Below are 15572 nucleotides of genomic sequence, written 5' to 3' on the forward strand. Positions count from 1 at the left end.
AGAGAATCCTGGCTTCAGGATGTTTGTCACTTTCTGTTCACCAAAGCATAAAAAAATATGTTCAGTTTTCTAAATCAGCTTTATTGCAACTGTATGTTCACAGCTGAATATCTATGTGCCATTTCTACAATAGTAAATGAACTATAATGTCTTCTTTAAAACAAAATCTGCAAGCTGGGTGTCATGGTGTATACCTTTAATCCTAGCACTTAGGAGGAAGAGGCAACTAAATCTCTGGGAATTTGGAGTTATCTTGGTTTACATAGTGAGTTCCAGACATCTAGGGCTATGAACAAAAACCTTGTACCAAAAAGTCAAGAAATATGATGTCATTTTTAATTGGGTGAATAATTGTAGTATAATTATATTATATTTTTCTATGTTGATGGACATCTAGGTTGTTTCCAGTTTTGAGGTATTAAAAATACAGCTGATATGAACAAAGTTGAACAAGTGACTTTGTGAAAGGTTGCAATATCCTTTTAGTATGTTCCCTAGAGTGGTATAACTGGGCCATGAGGTAGATGGGTGTATATCCTTCTCAGGAATCACCATACTAATTCCCATGGTCATGATACATGTTTGTATTCCTATAATCAATAAGTGTTCTCTTTACTCCACAACCTTTCTTGCATGAGCTGTAAATTGTTTTACTGATATTATCCATTTTGACAGGTGTAAGACAAAATATAAAAGTTTTAGTTTGCATTTCCCTAATGACTAAGAATGTTGAACATTTTAAGTGTTTCTCATCTCTTCGAGGAAGGCTCAAGGAACCCTGCAAATGTGGTGGTGAAAAACATAAGAGCCAGTGATGATGGAAACATCAAGAAAGAAGGCTCTCTAAATCAATGTCATCAAAGTACATATGAACTAACAGAGACTGAAGCAGTAAAAGCTGGGCCTGAACATGTCTGCACCAAGTGTTTTGCATCTTTATTATTGGTTCAGGTTTAATTTTTTATGGGACTTTTGAATATGCAAGTGTTTTCCTACACTGAAGCCTTTTCTTGGGCTCCTTTCCTTCTGATTTATTTTTTGTTTGCTTATTGGTTGGTTAGTTAGTTTTGTCCAATTCTGGTATGTTGTCTTTTATTCTATTTCATATTTTATTTTGTTATTTTATTGTATTATTACTTGTAAGCCTTTTTATTATCTCATGAGAGACAGAGAGGTAGTAGATCTTGATGCAAGGAGAGTAGGGAGAGTCTGGGAGGAGTAGTGTGAGGTTGTATGGGGACTGTTTTGAAGAAAAGGTAAATCTATTTATAATAGGTGGGAAGTAAATTAGTACATTAATACAAAAATAAGCTACAAAATCTTTGAGGCTTAGAAATAATGTTACATACTAGCACATGTTAAAAACAGGATACTATTTACTATAGAAATGGTATGGACTACTGTCTAGTACATAAATGATTCCTTAACTTTAAATAGTATTCATTAACTTTATTGTCAGATTTAGACTTGATACTGATTTATTTAACCATGTGAAAAAAGATACCTTTATTCAAAATAATAGAATTGGCTTCTATGCATTTTAGTATAACAACAGCTTAAATCACATTGGTACAATGAAGAAGCTCTTTTATGCATTTCTCAACAGATAATGCCAAAAGTCTGAGTTTTATCCTTTTTGGTTTTATCATTAGCATATAATCAAAGTAAAAAAAAGTATCTCCTTTTGAAAACTTCAAACATGCCAACAGTGTTCTCAACTAGCATTCACCATCATTACACATATTCCATTATTACACTTATTCTTGTTATACTTATTTCTTATTTCCATTCACTGGGAGGTTCTTCTCTTAAATTGCTGCTATTCTAATTGAATACACACACACACACACACACACACAGCCTAGATCTTATACAAAATATGTATTTATTATTAATCTGGCTTCTTTTATTTAAAATGATTGTCTTTTGATCAAACCATTTTCTTGAAATAATATAATTTTTTTCTCTTTTGTAATTAAATAAAACTCCATATTGTTTCATTATCCATTTACCTTTTGATATTGAGAAATATCTGTATGACAAATAAATTAAATATTTCATATAATAAAATGATTTATACTTTCAGTCTTCACTTCTGCCTTCACATGTGGATCAGCATACCTAGTCCCACCCCACAGCCTTGCATGCCTCCCCGGAGATGTTCTTTAAACTAGAACTCACAGGTGAAATTCTCAACCAACATCCCCTCCTTCTGGGACCCCATCAAGCCCACAAACTGTGGACTCTGTCCCACACTCTCTGATGTCTATCTTCCTTCTGGAATGCACCTCCACCTGCAGTCATTGATTGGCACATCGTGACTCACCCCACAGCCCTGCTTCCCTCTTAGAAGGCTGGCTCCAACCTGAAACATACAGCTCTACCTGTCTTCAGGTAGAAATGTTGGCTCCATCCCAGAATACCCAGGCCAGCCAGAATTAGAGACAACCAGATGATAAAAGACAAGCAGAAGAACATAATCAACAGAAGCAGTTGCATTAGAGCAACATCAGAACACAGCTATTGTACTATGGCAATCCCTGGGTATACTAACATACCTGAAAAGAAATACGATGACCTTAAATCCCATCTTCTATAGATAATAAAGGCTATTAAAGAAGATATAAAGATTCCCTTAGAGAAATACAGAAAAAGGCAATCAAATAGTTAGAAGCTTGTAAAAAGAGAAAAAAAAATCTCTTAAATAAATGTAGGAGAATACAATCAAATATTTCTATGAAATAAATAAAACTGTTCAAGACTAAAAAATGAATATGGAAGCAAAAAGAAAATATACTTGGAGGCAACCCTGGAGATGTAAAACTTAGGAAAGAGAATAGAAACTTAAAAATGTAAGCATCACCAACAGAATAAAAAAGATGAAAGAGAAAAAGCTCAGGAGTAGAAGATACAGTTGGAAAAAAGTCAAAGAAATGGAAAATCTCAAAAGTTTCTAACTCAAAACATTCAGGAAATTTTAGCCACTAGAAAAAAGACCAAACTTAAGAATAATAGGAATAAAAGAGGGTGAAGATTAACAGTTCAAAGGGCCAGAAAACATCTTCAACAAAATCTTAGAAGAAAATTTTCCTAACCTAAAGAAACAGATGGTCATAAATATACAAGAAGCTTACAGAACACCAAATATATTGAACCAAAAAACAAACTTTTTTCACCACATAATAATCAAAACACTAAATATACAGAACAAAAAAAAAGAATAATAAACTGAGAGAAAAATGTCAAGTAACATATAAAGGCAGACCTATAACTATTACACCGGACTTCTCAACAGAGATTCTAAAAGTGAGAAGATCTTATATAAATGTCTTGCAGACCCTAAGAGACCACTGATTCACAATGATGTCAGCCCAGACTCAGCAAAATTATCAGTGAACATAGACTGAGAAACCAAGGTATTCCATGACAAAAATTTAAAACAATATCTTTCTACAAATCCAGTTCTACAGAGGATACTAAAAGGAAAACTCCAATACAAAGAGGGTAATTATACCCACAAAACCACAAAAAACATCATATCACAGTAAAACCAAAAGAAGATAATAATATACACAGAGTAATAGGACCAAAATTAAAATAACAAGAATCATTGATCATTAATATCTCTCAATATCAATGGACTCAATTCACCAATAAAAAGAAACAGGTTAACAGACTGGATACTTAAATAAGATCTATCATTCAGTGATATACAAGAAATATACCCCAGCAAGAAATATAAACATTATCTTAGAATAAAGGGCTAAAAAAATACTTTTTCAGAAAACCCACCAAAGATACAAGATAGAGTAGCCATTCTAGTATTAAATTAAATAGACTTTCAACCAATAATTATCAAAATAATATGGGGGATGACACTTCAAATTCATCAAAGAAAAAATAATCATCAAGATAAGATTTCAATTCTGAACATCTTTGGCCCCAAAGCAAGGGCAACCACATTAACAGAAGAAACTTTACTAAAGCTCAAATCACACATTGAATCCCACAAAACAATTGTGGGAAACTTTGACCTAAACATAATGATAGAAATACTTAAACATAATAAAATAAAATAAAATAAAATAAAATAAAATAAATAAAATAAAATAAAATAAAATAAAGTAAAAGCACATACCTAAAGCAATATACAGTAAGCCAAAAGCCAATATCAAATTAAAGGGAAAGAAACATGAAGCAATCACACAGAATTCGGGGACATGACAAAGCTGCTCCTTCTCTCTCTCTCTATTCAACACAGCACTTAAAGGTCTAGCAATAGCAGTAAGACAAAAAATAGTGGATACAAATTGAAAAGGAAAAAGTCAAGGATTCACTATTTCCGAATGAAATAGTAATCACATAAATGTTCCACATAATTCTACCAGAGAACTCCTACAGCTGACAAACAGATTCAGCAATGTGATGGGTACAAAATTAACTGACAGAAATCAGTAGCCATCTTTTATGTAAATGATAAATAGGATGAGAAAGAAATCAAGGAAATAACACCCTTCACATTATCCACAAATAATATAAAGTACTTTGGTGTAACTCTTACCAAGGAAGTATAAAGTCTTATACAAGAAATTATAGTCTCTGAAGAAAGAAATTGAAAAAGAAATTAGAAGATGCAAGGAGGTCTCATGCTCATGGATAGGTAGGATTTTATAGGGAAATGGCCATCTTGTCAAAAGCAATCTACAGATTCAATGCAATTACCATCAAATTTCCAACACATTTTTACAGACCTTCAAAGAACAATTCTCAACTTTATATGGAAAAACAAAACAAAATGAAACAAACAAACAAACACAAGGATTGATTGCCAAATCAATCCTGTAAAATAAAAGTACTTCTAGAAGAATAGCCATTCCTGACCTCAAGCTGTACTACAGAGTAATAGTGATAGCAACAGCATGGTTTTGGTACTGAAACAGACAGGTTTTTAATCACAGGAATAGAATAGAAGATGTAAAAATAAACCCATGCAGCTATGTACACTTGATTTTTGACAAAGAAGCCAAAACCATATAATAGGAGTAAAAAGCATCTTCAATAAATGGTGATCATCTAATTAGATATCAGTATATAGAAAAATGCAAAAGGGTCCATATTTATCATGCTGCACAAAACTGAAGTCCAACTGAATCAAATACCTCAAAATAAAATGACATACACTAAAGCTATTAAAAGAGAAAGTAGGAAATAGCCCTGAATGCATTTGTACAGGAGACAATTTTCTGAATATAGCACCAATGGCTCAGGCTCTAAGATTAACAATTGATAAATGGTATCTCATGAAATGTAAAATGGCAAATGACACTGTCAATAGGTGTCCTAACCTCTGCCTACAGATTGGAAAAAGATCTTCACTAACCCAACATTCAACAGAAGGCTAATATCCAAATATGTAAAGAACTCAAGAAGTTAGACTCCAACAAACCAAATAACCCAATTTAAAACAGTGAGTACAGAGCTAAACAGAGTTCTGAACAAAGAAATCTCTAATGGCCAAGAACCTCTTAAGGAAATGTTCATAGTCCTTAGTCATCAGGGAAATGCAAAACAGAATGATCCTGAAGTTCTACCTTACACCTAGTAGAATGGCAAAATTTAAAAACTCAAGAGACATCATATACAATGATGTGGAGAATGGTGAACACTTCTCTATTGCTGGTGTGATACTAAACTTGTACAAACATGTTGGAAATCAATCTTGTAGTTTCTCAGAAACTTGGAAATAGTTCTCCCTGATGACTCAGTCATACTGCTCTTGGTCATATGCCCAAAACATGCTTCACCACAACACAAGGACTTCTGTTCCACTATGTGCATGGCAGTTTTATTTGTAATAGTCAGACACTGGAAACAGGGACAGGATCCATCTGCGACCTGGAACTAAGGTTGTACCACAGCCCTCCACATCCAAATCCTGCCTAGAGAGAGATGGTCTCCCCAGAGTGCTGACAGACTCAGAGGATCACAGGATCACAGATCCACAGGAGGGACAGGCTGAAGTCAGAGACATTAAGACCAACCCATACCAGAGAAAACAAGATGGTGTGAGGCACCACGAAACCTAAGCAACAGAAATCAATGTTACTGGGCATCATCAGAACTCAGTTTCCTACCACAGCAAGTGCAGGATACCTCAACACACCTGAAAAACCAAGATTCTGATTTTAATCACATCTCATTGAACAGCTCACTCTGTAAGCAAGCTTAGCCTGTGTCACTGTCCATTGAGTCTTTTTTATACTCCCTCCTAACATCATATATCCTACACATGTTTTGCCTCAGCAAGTGAGTTTGTCTCAGCTGACATCACTCTGCCAATAAGCCCTAGCCTGTGGAAGAAGCCACAACACACCAAAAAAAAAAAAAAAAAAAAAAAAAAAAAACAAAAAACATTTTGCATGCATTTCTCTCTATAGAGTCCTAACAAATTAGTGAAGAAGTTTTCATTCTATGACCTTTCATATATTTTCTGTAGTAGAACATTCTTTCAACTATGTCTACTTCAGCAAAATGTTTCTTCATGTGTTTGCCACAGCAAAACACCATCCAACAAAACTGACTTTCCAAAGAACCACATCATATGTCATTTGATCAGAAGTCAAGAATGCTTAGAAAGTCAGCAGGATCTTCATTGAGATTTCATCTATATGAGTGAACTACATCCTAAACAGCTCAACTCATGTATGGCAGGCAACATCTTGAATAGTTTGCAGCATGGTATGCTTCAATGTATATGAATCTAATAGCTATATAAGTAATATTCCTCAGTGTCATGTTTTTCTAATGTTTTATTAAACACAGATTTGTTCACTTTGATTCTGTTAATGAGCAAATAATCTTTCCCAATGATCAAATTTGTGATATTTCAGGAAGTCTGTGGAGAACATAAAGAGCATTTCTATTTAATTTTTGCATTTTAAAACAAGTGCAGACAACTGGAACACTCAAGATTTTGTTAAACCATTTTTGGACGAGAATGTATTTCGGGATGCTGGTAAATAGCATGCACTAAATGCTGAGCTGGGATTTCCTGGTGTGTTTTTAAAAATGGAACCTCTTCCAAAAACGACAAAACAAGCATGGCTACATCCATTGCTCTCTAGTATCTGGTGCCAGCTTATGTGACTAGAGGACAGTTTCCTATAATTAGAACATGGCTTAGTTTCTAACAGTTTCAAGTATGTTTTTATTTTTAAATGTAATCAAAAGACTCAACCTTGAAAAGATATCTGGGTAAAGAGTGCTTGCATTATCTGCTTAACTCAGGACATAAAGATTATGCTCCATTAGCTATTAGCATGACTTGTGTTTTTATTTATAGTTTGATTACATCAGACAGGGTTCATGTGACACAGGCTAGACTAGAATTCACCTCATATATCTGAAGATCACTTTAAACTTCTTCTTCTCTGTTGTCTACATACTGTGTGATGCGATTGTAAGCATATACTGTCACATTAAGCTAGAAATCTTTAATAAAAATACAACTACCATATTAGTATGGCATAGTTTGAATACTGAAAGAATATTTGTTTCTCTTATGTCATTTTTGTATGAGTAATTTTGTTTAATTTCATTCATAATTCATCAGTATTCATTGTAATACCTTCAATGGTAATGAATTATTTCCAAATTAGTATGGTTGTTGTACACTTTCAGAAGATTTTTACTGAAGCTCAGTAGTAATTTGATACTCAACTCAGGTAAAGTATAACTGTTAAAGTGATAGAGTCTTGCCAGTGTGTGGAACTAAAATTTATAACAGCATAGAATTTTACAACAGAGAGGTGTTAATTTCAAAGATATATAGCCCTCATAGGCAGACTAAAGGCAATTGCTTTAAACTACTAATAGTTCTCTAAGTGGTGTACAGGGCAGTTAACTGGAATATGCCTCATCAACTCAGCAGAACAATGATGTCAAGTAAGTAATACAGCCTAGCAGTGAACAGTTATTTGTCTTCAATTGGCCAATTGTATATGAATTATTTAAATACATTTGTTATTAGCAAATATGATAGTCCAAAAGATCAAAGTTTTGAAAACTTTACTTTAGGGAAAGACAATACAAGTACTTCTTCATGTGTCTGTGTACATCTGTAATCATGACACAAAGGAGACAGAGCCAGGAGAGGACTGTTACAATTTTGAAGCTCCAAACTAGCCCCAGCTACCTAGCAAGAACCAGTTCAAAAACAAGTTTTAAATAGCTATTAGTAAAGGAAAAGCAACTATATTGACTCCAAGAAGATTAACAAACATACTTTGTTATTATTTGAATTGGAACATCCATTTTTTAATCACATAGCCTAAGTGATGAGTAGACAAGAGCACTTAAATTGGTAAGATAGTTATCTAAGAGAGGTAGAGAAATATAGCAAAAATAAAGGTTAACAGCTGCTCTATTGACCTTTGATGCTGCAGATAATGCTGATAAAATTATCCATGGCCTGAGCTCAGTATTTCCATTTTAGATTAACCTCAAGAATAGCATATATAGCTTAATCAGCCTAGCCCTTCTTGCCCTGGGAATACTTTTATTCCTGCCCATAGTGTTAAAATTTATCTTTAACAGCATCAACATGCTGGCAGCCAAAGTTCATGGCTTAAACCTGAAAATGGACCCCCCAGAAAGAGTTATTAAGTTAACAGGCTGGCAAGCCAAGGACTGGTAAGAATCTGTACAGAGCCTTACCACCCTAAGACAGAAATGCATTGCTTTAATAATGCATATTCCATGACAGGTAAGGAAGGTATTTTTGTCAGAATGACCTAAGACAGGCTCAGTCTTGTTAATGAAATAAAAACAGGGAAAGAGGCAGAGAGCCTTTGGGGCTGCTTGGCAAGAATCTGACATGGGCCAAGGACTAGGAAGTGGGCTGCTTGGCAGGAATATGACATTGGCCAAGGATAAGGAAGTATGATTCAAGCAGGAATCTGACATTAGACTAGGACAAAGAAGTAATTTCAGGTAGAAGACTAAAATGTAGGCTACAACAAAGAAGTAATTGTTGGGCCTTGGACGAGGTAACTCCATTTAACCTGCTACCTTCAGTCATGTAGCACACAGGTAGAGGGCATGATTAACAAGTCTCCACCTCCAGAGATTAAAATATTAATGAGTTATCAAAAGCTGGGGGTGTAGCTAATTAAGTTATTCCCTCCCCTTTTCCCCCTCCCTATAAAAGTCAGGCTCCCCTGGCTTTTGGTGGGGAGTGCTCATAATCTATACCCACTTGTCATACCATGAACACGCACTCCACGTGTTGCCTGGTCTCTCCTCCAGATTCCCATCCTTTGGAACCTTGAACTGCAGCCTCAGCAGCCGCAGCCACAGCCAGCTGACGGTGGCTGTGTGAATGTGGGACCTTCTGCAGGCGGTGTGGGAAGCCCGCTGTTGGACCACCGTGGGACCCCGCCGCCGACTCCCCCCCCCATGAGATTTCTTCCCCACAGCTGGCGGGACCAACGTGGGGCACGACCACACATCTACAAGAACCATCCTGGCTGAGTCTGCTAAGCAAGTATACTTCCTGCAAGACGTGATACCAGGTCTCTCGGTCCTCTCTCAGCACGCGCCCCCTTGCATTCCCCCACCTCCATCCTGCCAGAGTCCCAAGACCCCAGATGGAGGCCAATCTCGGCGCATGGACCTGTCGCCATGTGCCCCCACAGTCTCCGTTTTGCCACATTCCCAACCCCTCCCCACCCCACCCCCCCGCCGAGGCTGGAGCCCAAAACGGCGATTTCTCATCAGTGTTCTGCACCCTCCTGTGCTAAAATCAAGCTGATTTTGCTCCCTGTCCAAGTGCGAGCCTGCTGAGTCTGCTTGGCGCAGTGTGAGCACCCTGCTTAGCCTCTACTCCTCTACAATAGACCCAGTCTCCCTGAGACACGCACCCCTGACAAAGGATGGAGAAGACCAGAGACAGAGATCCACACTCATGCACCCACACACGGGCCTACATTGTTTCCCACAGGTGGTAGACAACGTGTGCAGAGCCAGCTCCACAAGCACCCCCCTGCTAGTGTCTGCAAAAACCATGAGTAACGTCTCTCTCTTTCTACATCTACCCCCTATTTGTCTCTCTCTGATTCTTAGCTATAGCCTAACCCCTGCCTAATACAAAGGACTATGTCTCTCTCCCCACATGTTCTCCAGCTCAAGGACAAGATGGCGGCAGCTTCTTAGCCCCCCACTTCCCATCCCCCCAGCTCCACAGAGGGCTCCTTCACAGCTAACAGCTGTCCTTCAAGCCACAGAACCTTCTGTAACCCTCTTTCTAAGACCCTTTCCCTTGGTTGAGAGACTCCTTCTCATGGCTGAGACTGTCCTCTCTCTCTCTCTCTCAAGATTGCCAGCTCCAAACTCTAGTCCCTAGCACCCTGCCAGGTAGCATCTTCCCCCTCATCCCCCATCATATGCAACAGGCTACAGCTATTTGGCTTAGCCTGCTTGCCTGAAGCAACAGGCAGGGACCCTGCTTGCTACCCAGCCCTGTGTTCCTTAGCCAGCCTATGTTTCCCCTCACCGTCAGTCATTTGCAGCTGACTAAAGCTACTTAGCTCAGCCAGCTTGCCTGAAGCAGTGGTTCTAAAATTCTGCCTGCAGCCTTTGCCCACGTGCCACCTGCCAATTTCTCTCAAAAGCTGCCTGGCTCCAATTCAACTTCCACGTGTCTTTCCCATAGACACAGACTCTCACTCTTTCTGACTCTTAGCTCTCCTATCAAGCTCCAATGCTTCTTGGTTGCCTTAAACTTTTCTTCAAAGTTGGCCTTACCTCTTCTTCTCTACATTTAACATTTAACAGCTAAGAAAAAGAAAAGGGGGAATACAGAACCTGTCTGCCAGAGCACCCAGAAGTCACATGTCAGAGCAAGGCCCCTCACCCCACTGCTTTTAAGCCTGCCATTACTGCTCCTTTCCCCCAACAGGAGGACCTACAACAACAAACGTTCCTGTTTTTCAGTCAAAACTTTTAAACATTTCTTTTTCTCCCTAACAGGAACACCTAAAACAACGCTTGTGCTTTTTAACCAAAATTTTTGTTATTCTTTTGTTTTAATGTTTCCTTTTCTCTCTAATACTCATGATATATGTCCAACTTTTTTTCAACCTTTATAATTTCTTCAAGGTTCAAAAGCCATTTAATTTACTTCCACAGGTTAAGTCAACATGCTGATCACCATTTCTTGAGTCTTAACAACTAATTTCTTTTACAGACAAACTGTTGCTGCCAATCCCAGATACATAATTAACATTGTTTTTCTCCCTCAGCCATCCAAGATACCTTCCAGGACTAAAATTTCCTCAAACACCTTTGCCTTTCCAGGATCTTAAGGACAGACCATAATGTGCTTATTCCCAAGCAATTTAATGCTCAATATCCAGCCTTTACAGACATCTCCCTGCCAGAGATGCTGCTTCCTTGCTGTGATTGTCCTACAGGTATACCCACAGATCCAACAGAATCCACACCATCTTCTGGAACCTGCCTGAGATGCCAAGCTGCTTTCTCCCAGCTGCCTCATCTGACTGCAGACTCCAGAGACACACTGAAATTCAGAGACAGTGCTACCTCCTGGAACCTGCCAAGCTGCCTTCTTCCAGCCACCTCATCTGACTGAAGACCCCAGAGCATGCTGAGATACAGAGACCCACACCAGACTCGAGATGCATGCCAGAACCCAGAGACGCTCACTACAGAAGACAGATCCAGACCTTCCAGCTACAAATGAACTCTTTTGCCAAAGTCACATAGCTAAAGTTACATGTTAGTGAGGAAAACATAATGTCTATTTAGATTAATCAGATGTCATTACCCTCAAGCTGTACAACCTGTGTTTAATTGTTTCAATGATCCCCTGCCTTCCAAACCCTACCCTCAATTCCCATTACCCTTGACTTAGTTATGCTACACCTTCTGGCCCACATAGTGTTTTCTTTTGACTACTTCATCCAAAATTTTCACTAAAAAAGAGTGAGATTTGGGCCATAAAGAGATGGTTTGATCTCCCTGGTAGAGTGCTGGGATTCAGATAGCTGCAGACCCAACAGGACATTGCCTGTCAGGGACAGCAATTATCTCCCCATGCTCCCAGATTCCAGACTACTCCACACACTCCACATCTCTCATTAACCTGCACCTTGCAGACTACTGATGATGCAGAGTCGCCCCTCTTTTTATGAAAGAAAAGAGAATGGGATGTTGGGCCTTGGACGAGGTAACTCCATTTAACCTGCTACCTTCAGTCACATAGCATACAGGTAGAGGGCATGATTAACAAGTCTCTACCTCCAGAGATTAAAATATTAATGAGTTATCTAAAGGCGGGGGTGTAGCTAATTAAGTTATTCCCTCCTCTTTTCCCCCTCCCTATAAAAGTCAGGCTCCCCTGGCTTTTGGCGGGGGAAGCACATACCATCTACACCTATTCACCACGCCATGAACAATAAGCTTTGGGAAACTCCACGTGTTGCCTGGGCCTGCTGCCACCAGGTTCCCAGCCTTTGGAACCTTGAACCACAGCTGCTGTCGCCAGCCGGCAGTGGCTGTGTGAATGTGGGACCCTCCAACAGCCTGTGGTGTGAGAAGCACACCCCAGACCTGTTGTTGGACTGCCATGGAAACCTGCCGAAGGATTCTCCTGCCCCCCCTCCGAGATTTTCTTCCCCACAGTAATCTCAGGCAGGAATCTAGATATTAGGCCAGAACAAAGAAGTAATTTCAGATGAGAATCTAAATCTTAGGTTAGAACAAGGAAGTAGGCTTCAGATATGAAAATGACCTTGGACTAGGATAGGGAAGTAGGCTCAGATACTTTGGTCATTGTGATAAGCCTTTAGATATACTGATCACAGGAGTGTTCACATCAGAGGGCTTAATTCCTTGTTTCTTCTTTGATTATTTGTGTTTATTGTATTGCTTGTTTCTCGAGTATTTGCATCTATTGTACTGCTATACCCTCAACCTAGAACTGAACTTAATACATGCATGTAATCAAAATTGTATAAAAGCACAAAGGAAGAGGGGGTATAGGATAGGGGGTTCTAATGAGGGGAAAAGGGGAATGGGGATGACATCTGTATTGTAAATAAATAAAATATCCAGTAAAAACATTTTAATCAATATTAAGGAACAAAAATTTTTAAAAAAACAAAGGTTAATAAAAAATTAAATGAATAAAAATTGTAAAAGTAAAACAATAAAAAATATACCATTGTGAATACTAACAGTTGGAGAAAGTGAATCAGAATCAGAGAATATCTGAGAAAATAGTTTACATGGAGAACACTTTGCATTTGATCCACTACATGACCATGGTACCTACAAATAAGAGGCAGTTTTTTGGCTAATATCCACTTACCCGTGAGTGCATACTATGTGTGGATTTTTTTGTGTCTGGGTTACCTCACGGAGGATGATACTTTACAGTTCCATCCTATGATATAACTCACAAGCCATTTGAAACCCAAGGGGAAAAAAGAGCACACCAAAGTGTGGATGTTACAGTCCTACTCAGAAAGGGGAAGAAAATAATCTTGGGAAATAGAGGGAAAGAGGGATCTGGAAGGAAAAGAGGAAGAGGAAGAAAAAAGGGGGCAGTTCAGATACAGGAGAAGATGGGAGAGAAGTACAGAGGGTCAGTGTGGCAAGATTTTCCCTATCTAATCTATTTAAATTTTAGTGCATCAGGAGTCCTGTGGTTGGACAAGGAAAAAGGAAGCAGAGCTAAGAGTTGAAGATAGAGGGAAGCAGAGAGAGAGAAAGAAAGATCAAGATGAAAGACTATCAGGATGATTCATAACCAGCGTGCCCTTAAGTATCCACAGGTAGTTGTGATATTAAGGTTAGAATAATTGGGATAGCTTATATACATTGTGTGGGCATCTTGTATTGTCACTAAATTGCTTTGAAATTACTGGGTGGGCATCTTGTGTTTTGAGAATCATTGTTATATAAATCTGCTTGGTTAACTATAAGCTTAAGAGTTTTGTTTCTACCTGGTAAATGGCTGTTGTGGTGGCTGACCACAGGATGGATGGTAGTTGTGTGAGGCTGGTGTTGCAGCAAAGGGACCATGGAATTTCTGTCCCTGCAAGAAAGTTGGTGGGCTAAGAGTAGTCTTGCAGGGAAGTAACACAGGAAATCTGCAGGTTCTTTTTCCATATTTTCTGCAACAGGTCAGGAATTTGAAAGGAGGTGAGTAGCAGTGGGAGAAGGGGAACTGGGGGTAGCCACTGGAAGTGCTAGATACCAGGGACCTAAGAGGTTCCCAGGACCCAACAGGGAGAACATTAGTTGAAGGGGAGATAGAACATATAGAGACCATATTCAGTAGATAAGCATGCCCCCCTGGTTAAGGGAATGGGCTACCCACTCACCTCAAAAATAGTAATTCAGAATTCCTCCTGTCAAAAGGAAATTTAGGAACAAAGAGTAGAACAGAGACTCAAGGAAAGACCATCCAGAGACTGTCCCACCTAGGGATTCATCTAATCTCCAATCTGAAGACACAAAACTCAGACTCTATTGCTGATGCCAAAATGCACTTGCTGATAGTAGCATAGTATAGCTGTCCCCTGATAGGTTCTGCCAGAGGCTGACCAATACAAACGTGGATGAAAGCAGTCAAACATCAGACAGAACACGGGGACACCAATGGTGAAGTTACGGCAAGAACTGAAGAAGATAGAGGGGTTTTAAATCCCATAAAAGAACAACATCAACCAAACAGAGCACCCAAAAGTTTTCAGGTACTAAACCATCAACCAAAGAGTATACATGGGGGGACCAATTGCTCCAGTTGGATATGTAGCAAAGGACTGCCTTAATGGGCATCACTGGGAGGGGAGCCCCTTGGTCCTATGGAGGCAAGATGATCTAAGATAAGGGAATGTTATGGTGGTGAGGCAGGAGTGGGTAGATGGGTGGAGGAGCACACTCATAGAGGTAGGGGTGAAGAGATGGGGGGATTGTAGAGGGGAAAGCGGGAAGGAAAATAACATTTGAAATATCAGTAAATAAAATAACCAATAAAAAAGATGCAGTTTGTTTAGAATGATAGAGTTTTGATATTTTCAATAAAGACTGAATCACAGATAAATCATTTACCTTAATAAAAGCTAGTATAGTAATAAAATTCAGACAGAAATAAAAATTTTTTAAAGTAATATTTTCTGTGTAACCTATTAGGAACTATTAAGTATGATAGTAATATGTGAAATTTTGTACTATGTTGATATTCAGAAATTGACACTCAAGGAAGTTTATATATACAAGTCATCTTTCTGTCATTCTTCAAAAGTTTACTTAGTAAAAAGCAATCAGTTTGTATACTTACATTTTATACATCACTTACTCAAAAACAATGCCATGCAAATATGAAAAAAATGAAAGTAAAGTATGTTTGTCATAATTTGTCAAAAAAGTATAAGGCTGAAATGTTTTGAAAATCAATTAAGATGATTGAGGTTAGAACAAAATCAATAAGCATATTTGATTTTATAAACAAACATATTATTACAAATAACCCAATGAGCACTGTC

Source organism: Arvicanthis niloticus, chromosome 29 (genome assembly GCF_011762505.2).
Source record: "Arvicanthis niloticus isolate mArvNil1 chromosome 29, mArvNil1.pat.X, whole genome shotgun sequence".
Taxonomy (NCBI): Eukaryota; Metazoa; Chordata; class Mammalia; order Rodentia; family Muridae; genus Arvicanthis; species Arvicanthis niloticus.